General features: G+C 37.4%; 1 long non-coding RNA gene across 6 annotated transcripts in view; it reads right to left on the reverse strand.

Annotated features, from left to right (window-relative positions):
• LOC121665568 overlaps positions 1 to 17,929 on the reverse strand; it is an 86,041-nt gene that overhangs the window by 30,410 nt on the left and 37,702 nt on the right. For 5 of the 6 annotated variants that reach the window (XR_006016406.1, XR_006016404.1, XR_006016405.1 and 2 more), the window contains exon 2: positions 15,622 to 15,705. This is a non-coding gene — a long non-coding RNA (uncharacterized LOC121665568). Of the gene's footprint in view, positions 1 to 15,621; positions 15,706 to 16,921; positions 17,009 to 17,929 lie in introns of those variants that run through there. The other variant, XR_006016402.1, reaches the window with a different exon arrangement.

The raw sequence follows: 17,929 nt of genomic DNA on the forward strand, positions 1-17,929 counted from the left end.
TGTATTAAACTTTATTGTATTACTTTCAGTTCAAGTGATGGAATAGCTTGATCTTTGTAGCTTTGATCACAAAGATTCAGAAAATTTGACAAATCAAATTGAATCTGCCAGACCAAAATGTGCACCTTCTTAGTTTTGCTGAAGAAAGACTCCACCAAGTTCTAAACTTAAGAGGGGAAAAAAAGAGCCTGTTCTCTCTGTAGAAATAAGGCAGCTCTTCATGGCCCAGTCTTTTAAAGCTGGGAATTCCTGGCCAATAGAATTATATTGCTCTAGAAGAAAACATATAACAAAGTTCCTACATAATGAATACACAAGGGAATTTTAAATACAATTTGTATGAAGGCTTCTCAAAAATAAAATTTTTCAGCATTCTCTGAAATTTCTGTCAATACACTTAACAGTCTTATTGTAGACAGACAGGCTCAGAAGATACTCAATTGACCTCAAAGAATACCAAACAGCATTTCCCAGATGTGTTATCTCAGGTCTCCTGAGCCCCATGCTCTCTCCTGGCTCTAATTTAAATTTTCCATTGATAACAATTATTGAGAAGAAAAAAACATGTGGCCTGATTCTGATGCCATACAAGGTTTAACTCCAGCCTTTTATCTGGAAGAAATGTCCATAGGTGTAATGGCACTGGGTCAGACCTCAGATCCGTGTCCTGGATCCAACAGTGATCAACAGCTGATCACCATGGAAATACCTATGGAAGGGCCCTTTTTTAGGTCAGTTGAGAATAAGAGTCAAAACTATCCCTAGCACCAAGTGTTACAATTTGTCTTAGCCCCCCATAAAGCATTGCTATGATTATTCACACAGCTTTGTTCTCCTCAAATTATCTGACAGACTATTAAAAAATAATAAACCACTATAATGAATAGAATTTTGCCAGATTTTCTCAACTCAAAGGGAACTTCTCCTGAACATGCAACTAGGCTTTTATATGATGGAGTTTTGGCACAACTGCTTTATAGAACTTAGAGTAAAGCAAATCTTCTCCCAGATCCTCCACAACTCACCTTAAATCTAGAGACTCCTCAAACCAAAGCCCCTCCTAAGTCAATTTAGTTGTTTTCACTCCATATCACACTTTATTGCCTCTATGCTTCTCTCTCAAGAACGACAAAATGATGTGGAGGAAGCCAATTGCTGATACCTGAAAGGGCTGCCTCGCTAGGGCTGGGATTTATTTCACAGCGAACAGTCACAGGACCATTAAGAAACTATTTCAGCATCCTTTACTCAAAGGAGGAATATTACCAGAGAATCAGATAAGAGGGAATCCCAATTTCAGTATCAAAATATTTAACCATAAACTAATGTCTCCTCTTCCAGACTTGTTCCTCCTCTCAGAGCTGCACATCATTGTGCATCATGGAAATGAAACAGCAGATGTTTCCAAATATAGAGCCAGAGTCATTGTGCTTTCAGCTGTCTTCCTGGACTGCAGACATACATTGTAATTGTAGCGAGAAAGCCGCCTAAAACACCTGACAAAATTAGGGAGGAGGTCTAAAATTTTAAATAATGAGCATATTAAAAATATTTATAGCTGATATTTGAAAGATGCAGAGTGGGGAAGGTGGAACTGCTTAGTAACATCATTCCTGCAGCAAGCCCTTTCAGCTAAATCCCTGTACAACATCCAGCTGGACGTCTGCAGAGGAATTTGACACTGACATCCCTGGTAGTCATTCAGTGGGTGCTGGCTGATGAAAGATACTGAGTGCTTAGAGTAAGAATCCTGTTGAAAACCTGTGGCAGCTTCAAAAACAAAACCAGGTAGTGGTTTCCAAAAAGGAACAAAGTATATTGCGAACTTGATACTCATCTCAATTTATAGTTGATCTTTAATCTGCAAACCCACCCACAAAACAATTGCTAGCTGATTTTCATTGTATGTCTTGCTGAAAGAGAAAAGGCAATTGGTGGTATGATGCACTTTCACTGTTAGAAATAGCTGTGCCATTTGGAAGTAGTGGAGGAAAGGTATAAGCTTGTTGTTTAGGACCATCTGTCTTCAACATACACTACATAAGATTAACTTTTAGTTAGAAGAATTTGTTTCAAAAGATAGATATAAGTCGTGTTTATCCATTTTTTTGGAATGGACAAAGGATAAGTTCTCTAAGATCCATGATGACAGTAACTAAAAAGAAAAATATTAGAATTAAAAATGGACCCAACCTCAGAATTTGCACAGATACAAAACTCAATATCCCTGGGATTTCCAAAATATATGTCTCTGTGTCTCCCTGAGCTACTATTTTCACCAGGTTTTGAAGTCAGGTGAAAATGTCATTATTCCAATCCAACGAGTATAATCTCCTCACTTTCCAGTAGGACACGAGCCACAAGGGGATACCGTTTACTGTATCCCCGAGCATATTGAGAAATAGTCAATGCTGGGAATAAACTCCAAGGTGGTCTTGTACAGGGACTGAAAAGAGAAGTTCAGAGTAATTGCAACTGCAAAATATGAATATCATATTGATGTTAGGTAATTTTGCATAGTATACTGACAAAAAAAATCTGTGGAATGCTCAGGATGAGAAGACAACACCACTGCGGTGTGAAGGACCATAATCTCTAGCCATTTATGCATACATCTGCTTATTTATCAAAAATAGACCTATTTCCTCTCCTTTGTAACTGTATTTGTTGATTTTATTTGAAATTTCAGAAACAGGAAAGCCTTTTGCACTTCTTGGATTTGTTGTGTTCATTTCACAATGAAGATTTAGTTTTTATTTAAACTGGATGGCCCAATATATTCAGTTCAGCTACTAGATTGACTGCCACTGAGTTGTCAAATGCCTGTTACGAATAGTATACAAAAGAAGAACAACAAGTTGACCTTGAACTTGTTAAATGTTTTATGAATACTACCCATTTCCAGAAAAATATGAATCTGTTTTCCAGATTTGCTCTTTTTGCTTTCCCTAAGGCCGTTCTCAGTAACAACTGCCTTTCATCTTACTGATCTTCTTGTTAAATGAAAGGTTTGGGAAGGAGAAAACAACATTCTAACTATGAATTTAATACTTGTGGATTGTAGAGGATTGATTATATTGAAGACTAAATTCCTGGACTTAGCCAAAGGCTATCAAGAATATTGGGGCTATAATGCTAGCCTTCCTTCCTAAAACCTGTCAAATTCTGTTTTATAGTTTGCTGTTGCTGGGCTGATTTGGTCTTGGTGACTTTTCTCTTAATAGCCATTTTCACAGCTAAGCAAAGTCAGAGCCAATGATGCTATTCAAACAGAATAAATAAAAACAATCATGGTTTTGATCTGTCCAGCTCCCACAAACCCATGCTTTGTTTCCAAAGATAAGAACGTGACCTTAGCACCTCCAGCTGGCATTGGAAACACGGAATCCTCGTGCATACACCAAAGAACACAACAAGAGAGGGAGGAAGTTAGTGCTATAGGATCCAGGTTGTAACCAGCAGAGAAGCACTCTAAACAGAATTAATTTAAGACACTATATTCAGTACTGGATTTTGATCAAATACTTCAAAAGTAAAAAATAGCATTTAATTTCTTCTGCCATGAAATACATTGGCTCCTTTTCAAAAGCTACTTTCAGCTCTTTCAGAATTTGTGGGCAAAGTGGTTTCTAGCTAATACATAGTTTTAAAATGCTGTTTTGAAAGCCTCTTGTATGATAGAGTTCATAGCAACAGCTTCTGCTACTGCTTTAAGAGCACAATAAGGTTTAATAAGAGGAGGATGCACTTCAGTTCATAGATTGCTTGTTTTCTGCTTTACTTTATTCATCATAATCTTTACCTATGCTTAGTTTAAAAAAAAAATCAGAAATAAAAATGCCAGTGACCAGTATTGACCTTCTCTACTCCACAGCAGGTTCCCTTGATCTGGATCGAACCTGTCTCTGTCAGTAACTGCTTTTTCAGGAGACAGTTCTATTTAAAATGTTTCACAGGGCATCTAGTTATTTGTTCATTTGTCAGGAATGGTGGAAGAGACTATAATAGACAAGCAGCCTCAGCTGGCTGCTGGATGTAAGACTAGATCCAGTCATTTCACAAAGACAGGATGAGTATATATTTTCTGTGCTCTGTGGAAAATAGATTTATGATGCATCTTGACCCAAGACTTATTAAAAAACCCATTCTCAATATTAATTGAAATTTAAAATGTCCTTAGGAATTTCATTGCAAACATTTTTACTCTACTATTGGTTTTGATGTTAAGAATGAGAGGTGCGTGGCATGGGCTGCAGTACGGTGCACATGGCAGCTATCAATTCCACACTACAAGATCTGTTTGTCAGTTGAATGTAAACGGAAATGTTTTCATGCAGATCATGTCCCCCCTCATCTGTACGACACACTCATGCAAAGCTGGGAAAAGAACAGTCTCTTATGACAATCTTGTTCGTATAGTGAAAGGTACCTTGGTCTTTGTGGTTTTCAAAGAAGAGCTGAAGAAGAGCTTCAATGAACACTGATATATGTAATATGTATTCAATGTCATTGAATGTGAGGTACAAGTGTAGTCCAGTGTCATTTGCAACATCAAAGACCACTGATGTCAGTTAGAGAGGCAGTTGGAGTGCCCATCCTACGTTAGACATGGTGAGAAGAAACCCGAGACCTGTTCCTTTTCTTCTGACACACTTACAAGACAAACACATGCTCCATTAAAAATAACACAGCTCTGCTCTGATATGTTTCTCTCCCATGTGTCTGACTTAAAAATATGCCTCAGTTCACAGCGTTATGCTTATTAAGATATAACATTACTGCTCTGCAATGAGCCACTTCAGAGAACACATCAGGAAGCTGGGTCCCATTGTGTTAAGAGGGCAACCCCTTCAAACTCAGCACTGGAGCTAAACATTCTCTGCTTGCAACACTCTCTCATCTTGCATCCAGAGTTTACTTTTGCTTTTTTTTTTTTTTCCCCTCTTTTTCTTGTTTTGTTATTTTCTTGAGTCATATTGGTTCCACCTCTGAAAAGCTATAGTGACATAATTGACACTACAGCGGCTGAGGCTGAGAGCACTAGGAAGCAGCATATTACATTTTCTTTGCACAGGTCACTGAGCATCCAGTATGATTTTAGCACATCTTGTTGTGGAGAGCTTTTAATGCTAATTTGTTACTATTATTTAAGAATAGTCTGCTGACAGGGAGACTACCAGCATGCTGTCTAAACATTAGGTATTATTTCGACCTTGCTTTATTCCTGCAGTAAAACCTGATCGCAGGTGGGAAATGCAGGTTCTTATTCACACATTAACCAACAATAAGGGCAACCCAGATCATAACTGCACATGGAGGGTGAGTGTATAGAAATGATGGAGGGCTTTCTTCTTCTTTTGGCCCAAAAAAAGGGTTTTACTTGCATGGCACTGATTTTTTGCCTTAAAAATAAGACATCAAACATTAGGCATAAATAATGCAGAATGCCACTGCACCTGTGGAGCACATACAATGCTCCCAGTTGAAACAATGAAAATGTTGAAGCAATTAGAAATATGAAAAGAAGCAGATTATAAAATTATTCTGCTCTGTATCTTATCAGTAAAGACAGTTTAGGTGGATTTGTTGCACAGATTTTTGAATGAACATGTATAGGAGGACAGTATATCCTGGCTTAGGAGTGGCAGGTCACCAGTTTTCCCCCAGCAGGTTCACTGTCCCAGAGATTCCTCACTGAAATTACCAGTGAAAATCCTGACCCCAGGGACAGGATTGTTGTCATGTGGCAGTAGCTGGGAATGTTTCACATACTTAGCACTTATGCATACAACAGCTCTTCTTAATTGTTTTTGCTTCAAAATTTCTGCAGAAAAGCAATTCAATGAGGCTGGTTAAAGTGTTACAGGTTTTAGTGATTTTTTGGGTTTTTTAAAGACTTTATGCTTCTGCAAATTTAAGTATCAGTATAAACTTTTTTTTCAGAGCTGAAAGTTCATCATAAATTGATAATCTTTATAAACATCCTCCTTTAGTATAGTTTGATCAACATAATTGTTATTGCTCCCAGCCTAAATTACTATTGCCACTGAGAGCCTGTTTGGGGTAACGATCATTTATGAACGATCTTCCATTATGGGAATGAACTTCCATTATGAACTAGAGCAGCTGAAGATTTGTCATGGGTATTTATTCACTTCTTCCTAAATACAATTTCCCATCTCATCTGATGAGGGGCTTCAGTTTAAACCTCTGCTTGAGCCACATTCTTGAGCTGAAGGTTTTTCAAAAGTGCTGTCCATGTTACCACTGGTAACGTGATGCACATCTCACACATCTGTTTCTCTCAAAAAAAGCCTGCAGCCCTCTAGCCTAACACCAACATATTGATGCTTCGTATCAGATATTGCAAAACTTACTGCAAATTTGCATTTGTCCATCTAGCCCTTTAGTCTTGGTCATACAAATAAGGGGTTCTTTGGGCTGCTGCTGTAAGAATTCACACAAGGAACCTTCACATGAACTCATTCATGTGCTGGGGCAAAGCACTTCATACCTGGCCTGGGTCACCTCATGTATATCAAACTACTTCATTCTCAGAAAAAAATTAACAATTAGATGAAGAGATGTTGAGAATAGTTTAACTCTGCTAAGGCAACATCCATTCTGGAGACTAGACCAAGATAAACAAGAAAAAAGGGAAGTCTTTCCCCAAGATCAGAAGAGAGTCCGAAACAAGAGACATCCTTCATCTGCACACAGCTGGGACCTACAGAACTACCTCTTCATACTGTGCTCTGGGCCCTGTCAGCATGTCACTGTACCTACAAAACAAAGTGGTAGTGTCTGGTAGTCCATCTGATAGAATATCCCAAAATAGTGCCTGGTAAGCCAAGAGGGAAAGGAAAGTTTCCAGGCAAGTTTTGACACAAATTACAAGGACAAAGTGTCTACTTGGAATACCAAGAAAAGAGAACAGGCTGTGACTTGGACATCACAGACTGTGCAAGCAGATGGGAGATCTGGAAAACTGTGATGAATGTGAAAAGGTGTTTCAGTGCACTTAAAAAAAAAATGTTGAAATTTTTAATAAAAAAATACAGCAAAAGAGAGAGAATGCATAATAATGTCAGACTGAGAAAATAGCGAAACCTCTGCAGGTTGACATGTAGAAGACACACATTTCGGAAGTCCAAAGAGGTGTAATTTTGTCTGCCATGAAAGGAAGAAGTAAGAATATGAGTGAAAATTTGAAGAAAGGCAATGGTTAGGCGTAAGCACAAGGCTCAGTAATACCTGGGAGATACTCGTCTGCAGGTGTCTGACAAGCCCATTTTAGATCATCTTTATGAAGTTCCCAATGGCTAAAGGAGACCCGAAAGATAAGGAGTACCTAAGTATTGCCTCTTTTATCACAAGGACCACAATGCTTTATAACCACTTTAAAATTCAGTATTTCAAATTAATTTACTAAGGGAAAGGTTAAATCTTTTCTACTAAATCTTTGTACAATTAGGCAACCTTTTTCCTCAGAAAGGCTGAAAGTGCCACACAAGGCCTTAAACGTTTTTGGCTGTAAATCATCTCAGATATTCACTCAGTAGGCTTGATCAGTAAGTAACTTTTCCAAAGCCCTCAAAATCCTGGCAGTCTTTGCTCTGAGCTCTAATTCCTCTTGCCTGGAAAAATATGTAGAAGACTGGTCCAGAATAAATCTGATTATTTATATCACAAATAGATATCTGATTTTTGTTTTGAAATATAAATAATCAGTTTTTAAAAGTCTTTTTTTATAAAGAATAAAAACATCCCCAAGATGTATGCAGATACATTAGCATGTGCACATTATTTTATTTCAGAGTGAAAAAGCAGCTACATACCAGATACCCATTACATGAGCGTGTACAGACCTGAGAGTGTCGAACCACTCTTCCTGATTAAAAGAATCATTCCAAGAATTTTTAATTGTACTTCATTTGCCTGTGCCAAGAGAAGATGAAAATTAGAAACCACAAAAAGATTGAGCTAAGTCTGGTGAACTGGAGGGATAATGGAGGCCAGAGGGTAGGAAAAAAATGTTATTTTCTATTTCTCAGTGGTAAAAGTCCTGATAAGGTGGATGTTTGTTTACATTCCTCAGACATGCCCTCTAACATTGTGAGTCTTCAGCAAACACAAGCACTGATACAACAGGCATCTATTCAGCTTTCTAATTATGCAAGTACAAATATCTGCCATTTGGATTTTAGCAATTTCAAACAGTAGAAATGAATCTGATAAAGGGAAAAGGTGAATTTTTATGCTGCAATTGTCTCAGTAGGCAGGGAAGGAGGATTAAGCAAAAGTGTTTGTGATCTTAAAGGCAAATTGGATGACATTTTGAAAGATATCTATAAAACCAAGTTAGTGATTGATAGAGATGGCAGTGAATTTTTCCTCAGAGCAATTAAAATTTCAGGGATTTTGCTTTTCTTTATCATTTGCTTACCTATCATTCAAATATTTAACAGACAGTAAGAAAAACTTCATATGAAAGATTCTTCTTTCTTATCACTGAAAGGAGTGCCCTGAGACAGCTTCTAGATCAGATTCAGTGGCACATAAAGAGAATTTTCCAGTCAAAATTAAGTCAAAAGGAAATCAGGATCATAGTGTGTCCTCTTCCCTGTCATGCTGATGCTTACTTGGCACACTGATATACGTTTACCCATTGCTGCCTACCCCAGTTTGCCCACAATGGCTGCCTTGACACAAAGATTCACTTGGCAGATGTTTACTTGCATCACCTTCAGGACCCCAGTGAGTTACCTTGACTGAAAGTCAAGCCAAAAAGATTCAGTGTTTGCCCCTTTCAGGTCCCATTCTGTCTCCTCAGCAGCAAACTACTCCACTCAGTTCAAAAATCAATTTAGTTGCAAGGTCATATGGAAATACCTCACAGCGTGAAAAGCTTGCCTCTGTCTTAGGAGAGGTCTTTGGATTAAGCAGGAAATTGACCACCTAAAAGCTTTGGCCATACTTCACATGCAAAGAACTTTGTGTCCATCTCCTGCACAGCCAGAGCATAAAACTTCGAAAACTCCATGTCGTAATCAATCAAGCTCAGAGGACATGGCCACTCTTGGCACTCCAGCTGGTTTTGCTCCCACTGCGTTTGCTGCAGTTCACTAGCAAAGTATGACAACTCACATGGGAAAAGTGCTGAGTAAAAAATTGTCTTTGCATAGGCACAGAACAGTTCAGATGATGCTATGAATAAGGGAAAGAGAGTTCAGGTTTTTGGAGGTTTTTATAATTTCCATTTCTTAAATTGGTTGGAAGCTTGGTTTGGAGGTCAGGTGTCCTCCCCTAAATTGGCCAGTTGTTTTACTTCTTGTTTATTCCTTGTATTTTCCAAATAACTTATGAATAATTGTGAAGCTGATCTATTGTGATGATTTGTCAAAACATAATCACATAACACAACACAGGCCAGGTTTTAATTGTGCTTTAACTGAAGCCCTTGCAGCCTTAAAAAAATAAAGCAGAGACTTTTTCACTTGCAACCATGAGCTACGGACATATGTGGCCCTATGATGAGCTATTGGTGGGGAGGGCCCACCAGATGGGAGGAATGAAACAGAAATTTTGTTTATTTCTGCAATCAAGCCAAAGTGAGCTGAAAATCCTGAATGAAAAACTTTCCACAGAACTTTTACACAAAGATCAGAGACTTTTTCTTGGGATGTACCACTTGGGAATTTGTGTTCCTTGTTCCTACCACAGTTGTATAATTTTAACATCCCACAGAGCTGACAGACTTTGACACTAACAACTGTGCAGGGAGTAAAACAGATTTACAAGTGGCAGTGACCTTTTCATCAAGGGAAGTAAAGTAGACCACCGTACCCCCGACTCAGTCCTGACAACATCATTCAACATACAGTAGGAAAAGCACTTCAGCAAAAGTTTATGAAAGTGACATTGACACAGCACAGGACATTAAATTGATCCCACCAACATGCCGGGAGTTTTAAGTAGCATCTCTTTCCTTTTTTTCATTGAGATTTGAAGTATTTTCTGCTTTAATAGTTTAGTGTCATCTGTTACTCAGACAATTAAAACATACCAGCACCATTTTAATTACAAATGCATACAGATTTTGACCATCCTTGTAGTAAAAAGACGGATAAATAAAAATTAAACTAACCCATAATTGAATGTTCCTACCAGCATTTCTTTGCATTCATCTGAGACACCCATAACACTGTGCTGCCTGGACAGGGCTTATTCACTATCTTGGATCTTGTTACCCTAGCAACTAATAGCCAAGCAGGCTTCGAAAAAAGAAATAGAGTGGCCTCTCTGATTTTTAAAGGAAATTGGCTACTTTAAACCCAGTGAATGCATGTTTTAATTGCACTCTTCATGGTTGAGAATCTCTCCCTCAGCATTTCTTCACAGTTAGTAACAATTTTATTCATCTATGTGGTTTGATGTGTAGATACAGTAAAGCAAAACTCTTCCTAACAGACACTTGAAGCATACTTGATTCATTTTAGGACCTACAAGCCAAAAATTACATCTGCATTTGTTTATGCAGAATCTCCACAACTTCATTTAAATTTGATTTAAAATATGGCTATTATTTTAAACTTCTGTAAGAGTAAGAATAGTTTACTAAGAAGCATTATGCAAGTACAGTTAAGAAAGATACTCCATCTTCAGAAGAAAGAAAATTGTTGGACAAATTTATGGTAAAGCAAATTTTTCCTATCGATCAAGCCCTCAAGGGGCATTAACAACACTTAAGGGACCAAAGCGCAGAAGATGGCATAGCTGACACAGAGAGGAGTCGACAAGAGAACTGAGCAGGGCTGGAAGGAAATGGAACACTTTAACATTACATCCCAGTCATACCAAGGTCCATTGACCCTCTACGCATTCCAGATAATTAATTTACAACACATTAAACCTCTGTGTGAAGAAGGATGTTATGCATCAATTGCATAAGAATAAGAAGCATTATTGATTTAAGTTTTCTATTGTATCATGCACTGACAGAAAGAAACAATCTAGTGGTTTTTTAAAGACAAAAAAACTCTTTTCTGAAGGACAAGTTTGCTAAATAAGTGCACTTTACACTACATTTAACTGAAGTATTGTTGACACCCGAAAATAAATGCTGTTAGGAAAGAAACCCTCAGCATAATTAGGAGAATATGGTGTGACTGGATAGTATTGGCATTCACTCTAGGAAACAAATACTTTGAGGTGATAATGCTCTCTTTTACAGTAAGAGCTTAAAATAGAAAAAAATATTGACAAATATAATTTAATGAATAAAATATGAGTGAACCTGTTCCATTAATACAGGACGATGTCTAATGAGATTCAAGCCCATTTTCCTCATGGAATCACTGTGCGCTTAAACAAGTAAAAGAAGGAGACTCACAGGCTGGCAAACTTAGATTCATGAACATCAGAATGAGTTTCATTTACAGGGGTTTGTTTTCTTCAAATTACAATTTTCAGACAACAGTTAAGACAATTCAGAAGTTCTGGTGAAAGTTCTGTACTGTTTAGCATTTCTTACTGTAGTTTAGCTTCCCAGGAACACAGGATGCTTAGAAAACCTGGCCTGTATCACTCACAACTTTCAACAACTATTTGAAGTTCATTTAAGACTAGGAGTTTAGGAGGTTTGAATCAGCTTACAGGTAAAATACTTCCATGTAAAAGGATCCAATAAATTCAATTTCAAGCAAGCAGTAAAAAAAGAGAGAGAAAACACAGAGAAGCCTTTAACTGATCTGAACTACAATGAACCTCACAATCTGAAGGGAAGGGTTAGTTTCCTGATAGAAAGCTGGATGGTGTTCTGGATTTTGTATAAAACACTGGGAAAGAGTGTATCAAAGATCTAAAATAAAGCCTGGGATTTTGCAAGCCAGCGAAGCTACTGCAGCCAAATTGAAAACAATATGGGAGCATCCCAAACATAGCAGAGAAGTCAAAGCATTACAAGACTCAAATAGAAAAGTGTGAAGAATCTGAGCTATAAAAGCAGGAGAGCGCCCAAATAACTCAGAACTCAGGCACAGTGGCCAATAGTATGAACTATGAAAATCTGTGTGTTTAGGTTTAAGAACAGCAATTTACATTTTTCTGCAAGAGTTTCTGGACACCTGCAAGTATACACATATATTGGCAAAGTGGATGGCAGTGGCAATATTAGATCCAGGATCCCTTTGTGAAACCAAACCACACAGAGACACAAAGAAATGATAGCTTGAAAGCCAGCCATGAACACACAAACAACATGATGGCAGCAACACAGAGACCACTGATGCAAGAAAGGCTGCAGCCATCAGGAGGTAACTTAAACTGATCAAAGAATTCATTTAAAACAAAGATAAACTTTTCTTCAGCATTAAAGTTGGCTATTTAGGTACTTCTGAAAGAAATGTGTCACAGTTTCTCACAATAGTACTGTCAAAACTGAAGTCAAGTGCATTATTTATCATGGGTACTAATAAAAAATTTAGTATCAGTGCTTTCAAAGAGTGAAGAGAACCTTTGGCCTTAGTCTACACATGTAAAAAGTTATGCATCTGATTCAGAGAAAGTTTATGTTAACTGAAACTAGCTATAAAATACTTACTGCCATTCCCAGAAGGAATCTGATAAGCACCATTATCTCACCCTCTCTTGAAACTGCATAGATTATTTCTCAATTGCAAATAGTTAATTAAAAAAACAAAGCTAAGTAAAATTTGTTACCAAAAGATACATATACTGGACCCTTTGATACAAACCCAGTGGCACAATGTACTATCCCTTAAATGACACTTGTATCATCCATCTGATATTTATTCCCTCTTCAACCATTTCTAGTCCAAAACAAGGGTCTCAAATGTCAGAGAAAAATCAGGGTATGACCTTAGTTTGCTGTGCTCCTCACTTTCTCAAGGTGCCTGATATGAACACCCTTCAGCTGGGCTGCAGGCACCTGTCAGTCCCTTTTCATTAGTGCCAGTGAGCAGTTCTGCAATACCTCCCATGTGAGTGTTTGCCAGAGACTTTCCGCAACAAACTGTGCTCTTGCCCAGGCTTAGGATCACACCATCAGCTAAAACAACAGCAACCAAAACCCAGCCCTGGCAGTGCCCTGATGAAAAGAATTATTTCCTAATACCCATGCCAAGATCAGATGTGCACATACTAATAAAATGCAAACTGCCAGTCACAGGAATGAAGGGGATATTATAGGCGTGGCTCCTCTATAATCTACCTGAATTTTCTAAAAACGTGTGTGTTTCTAGGAGTAGTACAGGATAAAGGGGAGAAAGCTCCAGTAGGTCCAGTCTTGACTCTAACTCAGCAACCTCCTCTCCCAAAAGACTTCTTGACCCATCATAGAAATTTCTCAAGTAGGTGTATCACATTTTCCTTTCTGCACACATTGAGACATCCCCAGGATTTATATGATATAAAAACCAAACTATTATTCATCCAGAGCAACTAAACATTCACAGTGCAGAAGATAAAAACTGATTTTAAAAATTAATTATTTTGGCTAGATATTTTAGATATTCTTTGACATTAGAATTTGAAACACAACATTCAGTGATAATTATTATCTAGAAAAGTAATTCAAACAAAATTTAAAATATCTCAAACCTATCCTTAAAACTGTAATGAAATGAAGAAATGAAGGGCAGGTCTATTGCTATTATAGAATCAGAAGGAAAACAAAAGTCTCTTATCATTTGAGATTCCACCAGGTCATATAAATATGCTACAATATTACAAATTTCAGTATCTAAAATAATAATTCAGTATTTCCCCAGAGCAAATTATAGCCTAAATTTTTTTTCAGGGGGGAACAGGGAGGAACAAAAACAAAATAAAGCACAAAACAAACCAAAAAAAACCCCAGCATTTTTCCTTTAAGTTTTACAGTGAAAAATACAAAAAAAAAAAAAAAAGCATTCAGCTTGAATGTGCCAGCCTTAACTGTCTGCAGCTCAAATGGACAAAATGATGAAGGATTGTAAGGAAAACCAAAATAAATTGATTTCTTGGTGGTGATGCACTCTCTGATGAGTAACAGCAAGAGAAGAGTACAGATTCCCTTACAGTTGATGACATTGTTTCCCCAGTCTGTATCAGAGCAATTATGTTACTTAGTAGCCTTTTCAATGATGAGATGATGTTAATAAACAACCTGGGTGTGTTCGCCCCTCACTAAATTACAATCAACATTGATTCCAATTTTTCATTTGTTTTTCCCTCCCTCTATGGCAAAGATGAAGCTCTCACATTTCATACACTTGCACGAGTAATCACGCTACTGTTAACTTCTACTGCCCCAGTCAGGGAAATGTTCTTTTTCTCCTTGACCTACAAGGCATGACCCAGTCTCGTGAAACATTATTTCACTATTCTAAAAAACTTTTTTTTAAATAAGCTGATTCTGCCAGTCTGATGAGAATTTTGAGATTTCCCCTGGTAATCATGATGGTGTATTGAAGAGGGCTGCTACACCAAGGCACAGACTGCCTGCCCACTGCTACCTCCTGCTCGTGCTCCTTTGCCCACCATGTGCCATGGTAACCATGGCATTCCCACAATTTACACTTCCACCACATCCAGCTGCCACACACTTACATGGCTGCACATGCCTTGTAGGAAAAGGAGGTCAGCCAAGGAAACTGGTCCAGAGGAGCAAACAGAAAGAGAGGCCCAAGCTCTTAATCAGGTGAGACAAGGCAACCATGGGAGAATGTGCATATGACATTTAATGATGGCCAAATATACTCTGAAAAAAAGTTGTAAGTTCAGTTGAATATAAATGTATGTTTGCTTATTTCCCGAGTTATTCTTTTGTCACTCAGAAGAAAAAAAAATTCTATATTACAATATTAACATTTTAATGGGATTAATTTTCTGCTTTACTATCCTTTATTGAGTGTTTCACACCATGCACATTGCCATGGATCCTGAGCACCTGACTGATCAGACTTGCACCCTGCATGTCAGTGGTGTACAGCTGATGCACAGATGGCCACATTCGTTATAATGGACTCAAATGAACACCCACTTGTGAATCCATCATACACTACTCACTGACTCCTTGAGATCTAGCTGGTGGCAAAATTCCATTTAAAGTGTAGCAGCACAGTGTTTATCCTGGAATTGCTGAGATAGCTCAGAGGTTTGGGCTGGTTTTTGGTTCCAGTGATTATTATGAGCAAATGATTTACTGCACAGAGGGTTTCTCTACTCAGATTTTATTAAATAATTGCAAAGTGATTATTTGCAATTGCAAAGAGATGAGCCAGATTCCCATTAGGGGTATATTGCTAGAGTTCTATGATGTTTATTTATCCTGTGGATATTTATTTTATATGTGAACTGTGTATATTTGAAAGACTAGATGCTACATGAATCAGGGTATCACGCACACACATCTAAGGGTGGGGTTATTTTTAAATACTGTTAATTTCATGGAAATCCATATCTTGCAGTCCCTTCTGAACATGCTTTCCTAATGGAGTATTATGTATGTAATAACTGCAGCATCAGGCTCAAATAGTAACTCAGACTTTCAAACCAGTTGAAAGAATGCAAAATGCAGGTAGATAATAGGGGTTTTTTAAAATATTCACCCATACTTACTGTGTTCCTCTCCAGAAGTCATGGGTCATTATTCTTTGTAGCTCTTTTTTCTTCAGAGTAAGACTATGGAATGAAGTCCACATTCTGAAATTACATACAAATATGTTAGAAAAATGGAGTGTTTGAAATCAACTCTAATGTTAAATGCAAAGGACATTCTGGGCTCATTAAGTAAAAATATCTCATTTAATGAGCAGGAAAGCACTGGAGCACACTGAACCCTGACACAAAGCAAATTATTTAAGTGATAAATTATATTTTATGGGGAATGTAAAAGTTAATAATACTCAGGGGTAGGGTAATAAATGCAGAGGTGTAACTAACTTCATTGACTGCTTTACTTACAAACATGCCATATGTACCTGGTTACTTGAAATAGTAATAAAAGGAATTGGCAGAAACTCCAGGAACCAAAGATTCACACAGAGACCTTTGTAGCATTCTTTTCCACTAACAAATCTGTGTTTTATTCTTCTCAAACTCATTATTCTCCTCCCTCTTTCACTCTAGAATATATACCTCCGGTCTTTGCTTTTCACTTTTTGTCAAATATTTGATCTTGCAATCATTAAAACTGAAACCTTCTTATCTACCAGAGACTAGTAAACACAGTGCACATTTACCTGCAATGATGCCCCAGAAGTGACCTGAAACTTTACTTGAAGACAACCAACCTATGCTGAAGGAAAACTTTAAATCTACTGCCCTTCTAGTGCATACAAGTTCAGTGGCACTGAATCAATCTCCTGACATTTTTGTCCTCAGAGATCAGTGCAACAGACCAGCCCACAAGGATACAGATCCCAAGTACACCACAAGGGTTGTCACCATGAATTTAACTGTCTGCATTAAAAGCCTTTCTCTATATTTCAACAGTGTAAAGGAAACAATTCATACACTTCTAATAGAAAACAGAGGAGTCTGCTCAACAGCAACTATTTCCAGTGACTATTTCCTTAATCCTAAAATGTAATTTGCATCACCAACATGGTCCTTTTTTCTTTCCATTTTCTTTTCTGTTTACATTTACAGGTCAGCAGGTAGTGCTTTATTCCCACTGGTTGTTACCTTGAATTGGTACAGTTTGTACATATATGAGACATTCACACAGCATGAGTATCACATTTGTCAGAGTCCACCAGCAAAGCTGTTGTACAAAAACAATCAAATGAATTATGAAAGGAATCAAATGAATTATGAAAGTTTATCCACTGCATTGAAAATTACCCACATACGTGCAACTGGTTTTTTAGGAACAAGAGTTTACATTCAATTCTGAATTAAATCAACTTAATTTTACCGTGCTTTTTAGTTTGCAAACTTGTGATGGTGATCAGTGATCTTATGGCACCAATAAGTGAGCTCGAGCTATCATTTTGAATCTGGAAAATAAAAAAATATTAATAAATAAAACCAGAAAAGCAAAGTTTTCCTTCAAAAAAACCCACCACACTCATCCAAATTCTTCAATTATGGTTGAACCCAATGATCTAAAAGGTCTTTTCTAATCTAAATGATTCTATGATTCTAGTAAATAACAATAAAGATGACATACAATATATCATTTTCCAGCAGAAGAAACATGTCTTTCACAGATAGCATGACTAGAAACAGAGGCTTTGGGGACCCACAATGATTACATTGCATGATTTGTAAAATGGCAAGTGTGTAAGCCTGCAAAAGAAACAGCAGCAGAAGATTTGTTTGGATGGATTATAAACTTTAAAATAAGTGTTTATCAAAATTATTCTCTCCTTCTAAACAGACGGATAGCTTACTACTGTTACGTTTTAGCTTTTTAAGTCAGTCCTGAAAGGTCCAGATTTACTAGGTGGTTTGAGGTTCCAGAAAGCCTGCATTTTGAACAGAAGCTGAAATTTTGAACTAATCCAGTGACATTAGGAACAGGTATTTTCAGGAAAAGCTTTGATTATTGTACTCATTGTGAGTTGAAAGTACCAAGAATTTCAGCAAACTTTTGTAGATCGGCATTGGGGGCATTATATGTATGTGTCTGTATATTCTGTATATATCAGAGACAAAAAATTACAGATTCATGGCATGAGAACAGTAATAAAAGCAATGTGTTTTTAGGAGAGAGGAGAGAGTCAAAGTTTTAGGTAGCTAAAGCATGAAAAATCCTCACAACGATTTGTATATCTATCTTCTGATTTGTGTCTATCCAGAAGACGGAATCAGAATTCTGATTCAGAACTGAGTCCTTAATAACTTGCATGAGCAGCAAGTACTTTTATAAAGAGATAAAGAGTGATTTCCCTTTTCAAAGCATGACTGTGCTGCCTACAGA

This window comes from Corvus kubaryi, unplaced genomic scaffold (genome assembly GCF_017639235.1).
Source record: "Corvus kubaryi isolate FWS band 111438036 unplaced genomic scaffold, C.kubaryi_AGA036_p1.0 37334, whole genome shotgun sequence".
NCBI classification, from domain to species: domain Eukaryota; kingdom Metazoa; phylum Chordata; class Aves; order Passeriformes; family Corvidae; genus Corvus; species Corvus kubaryi.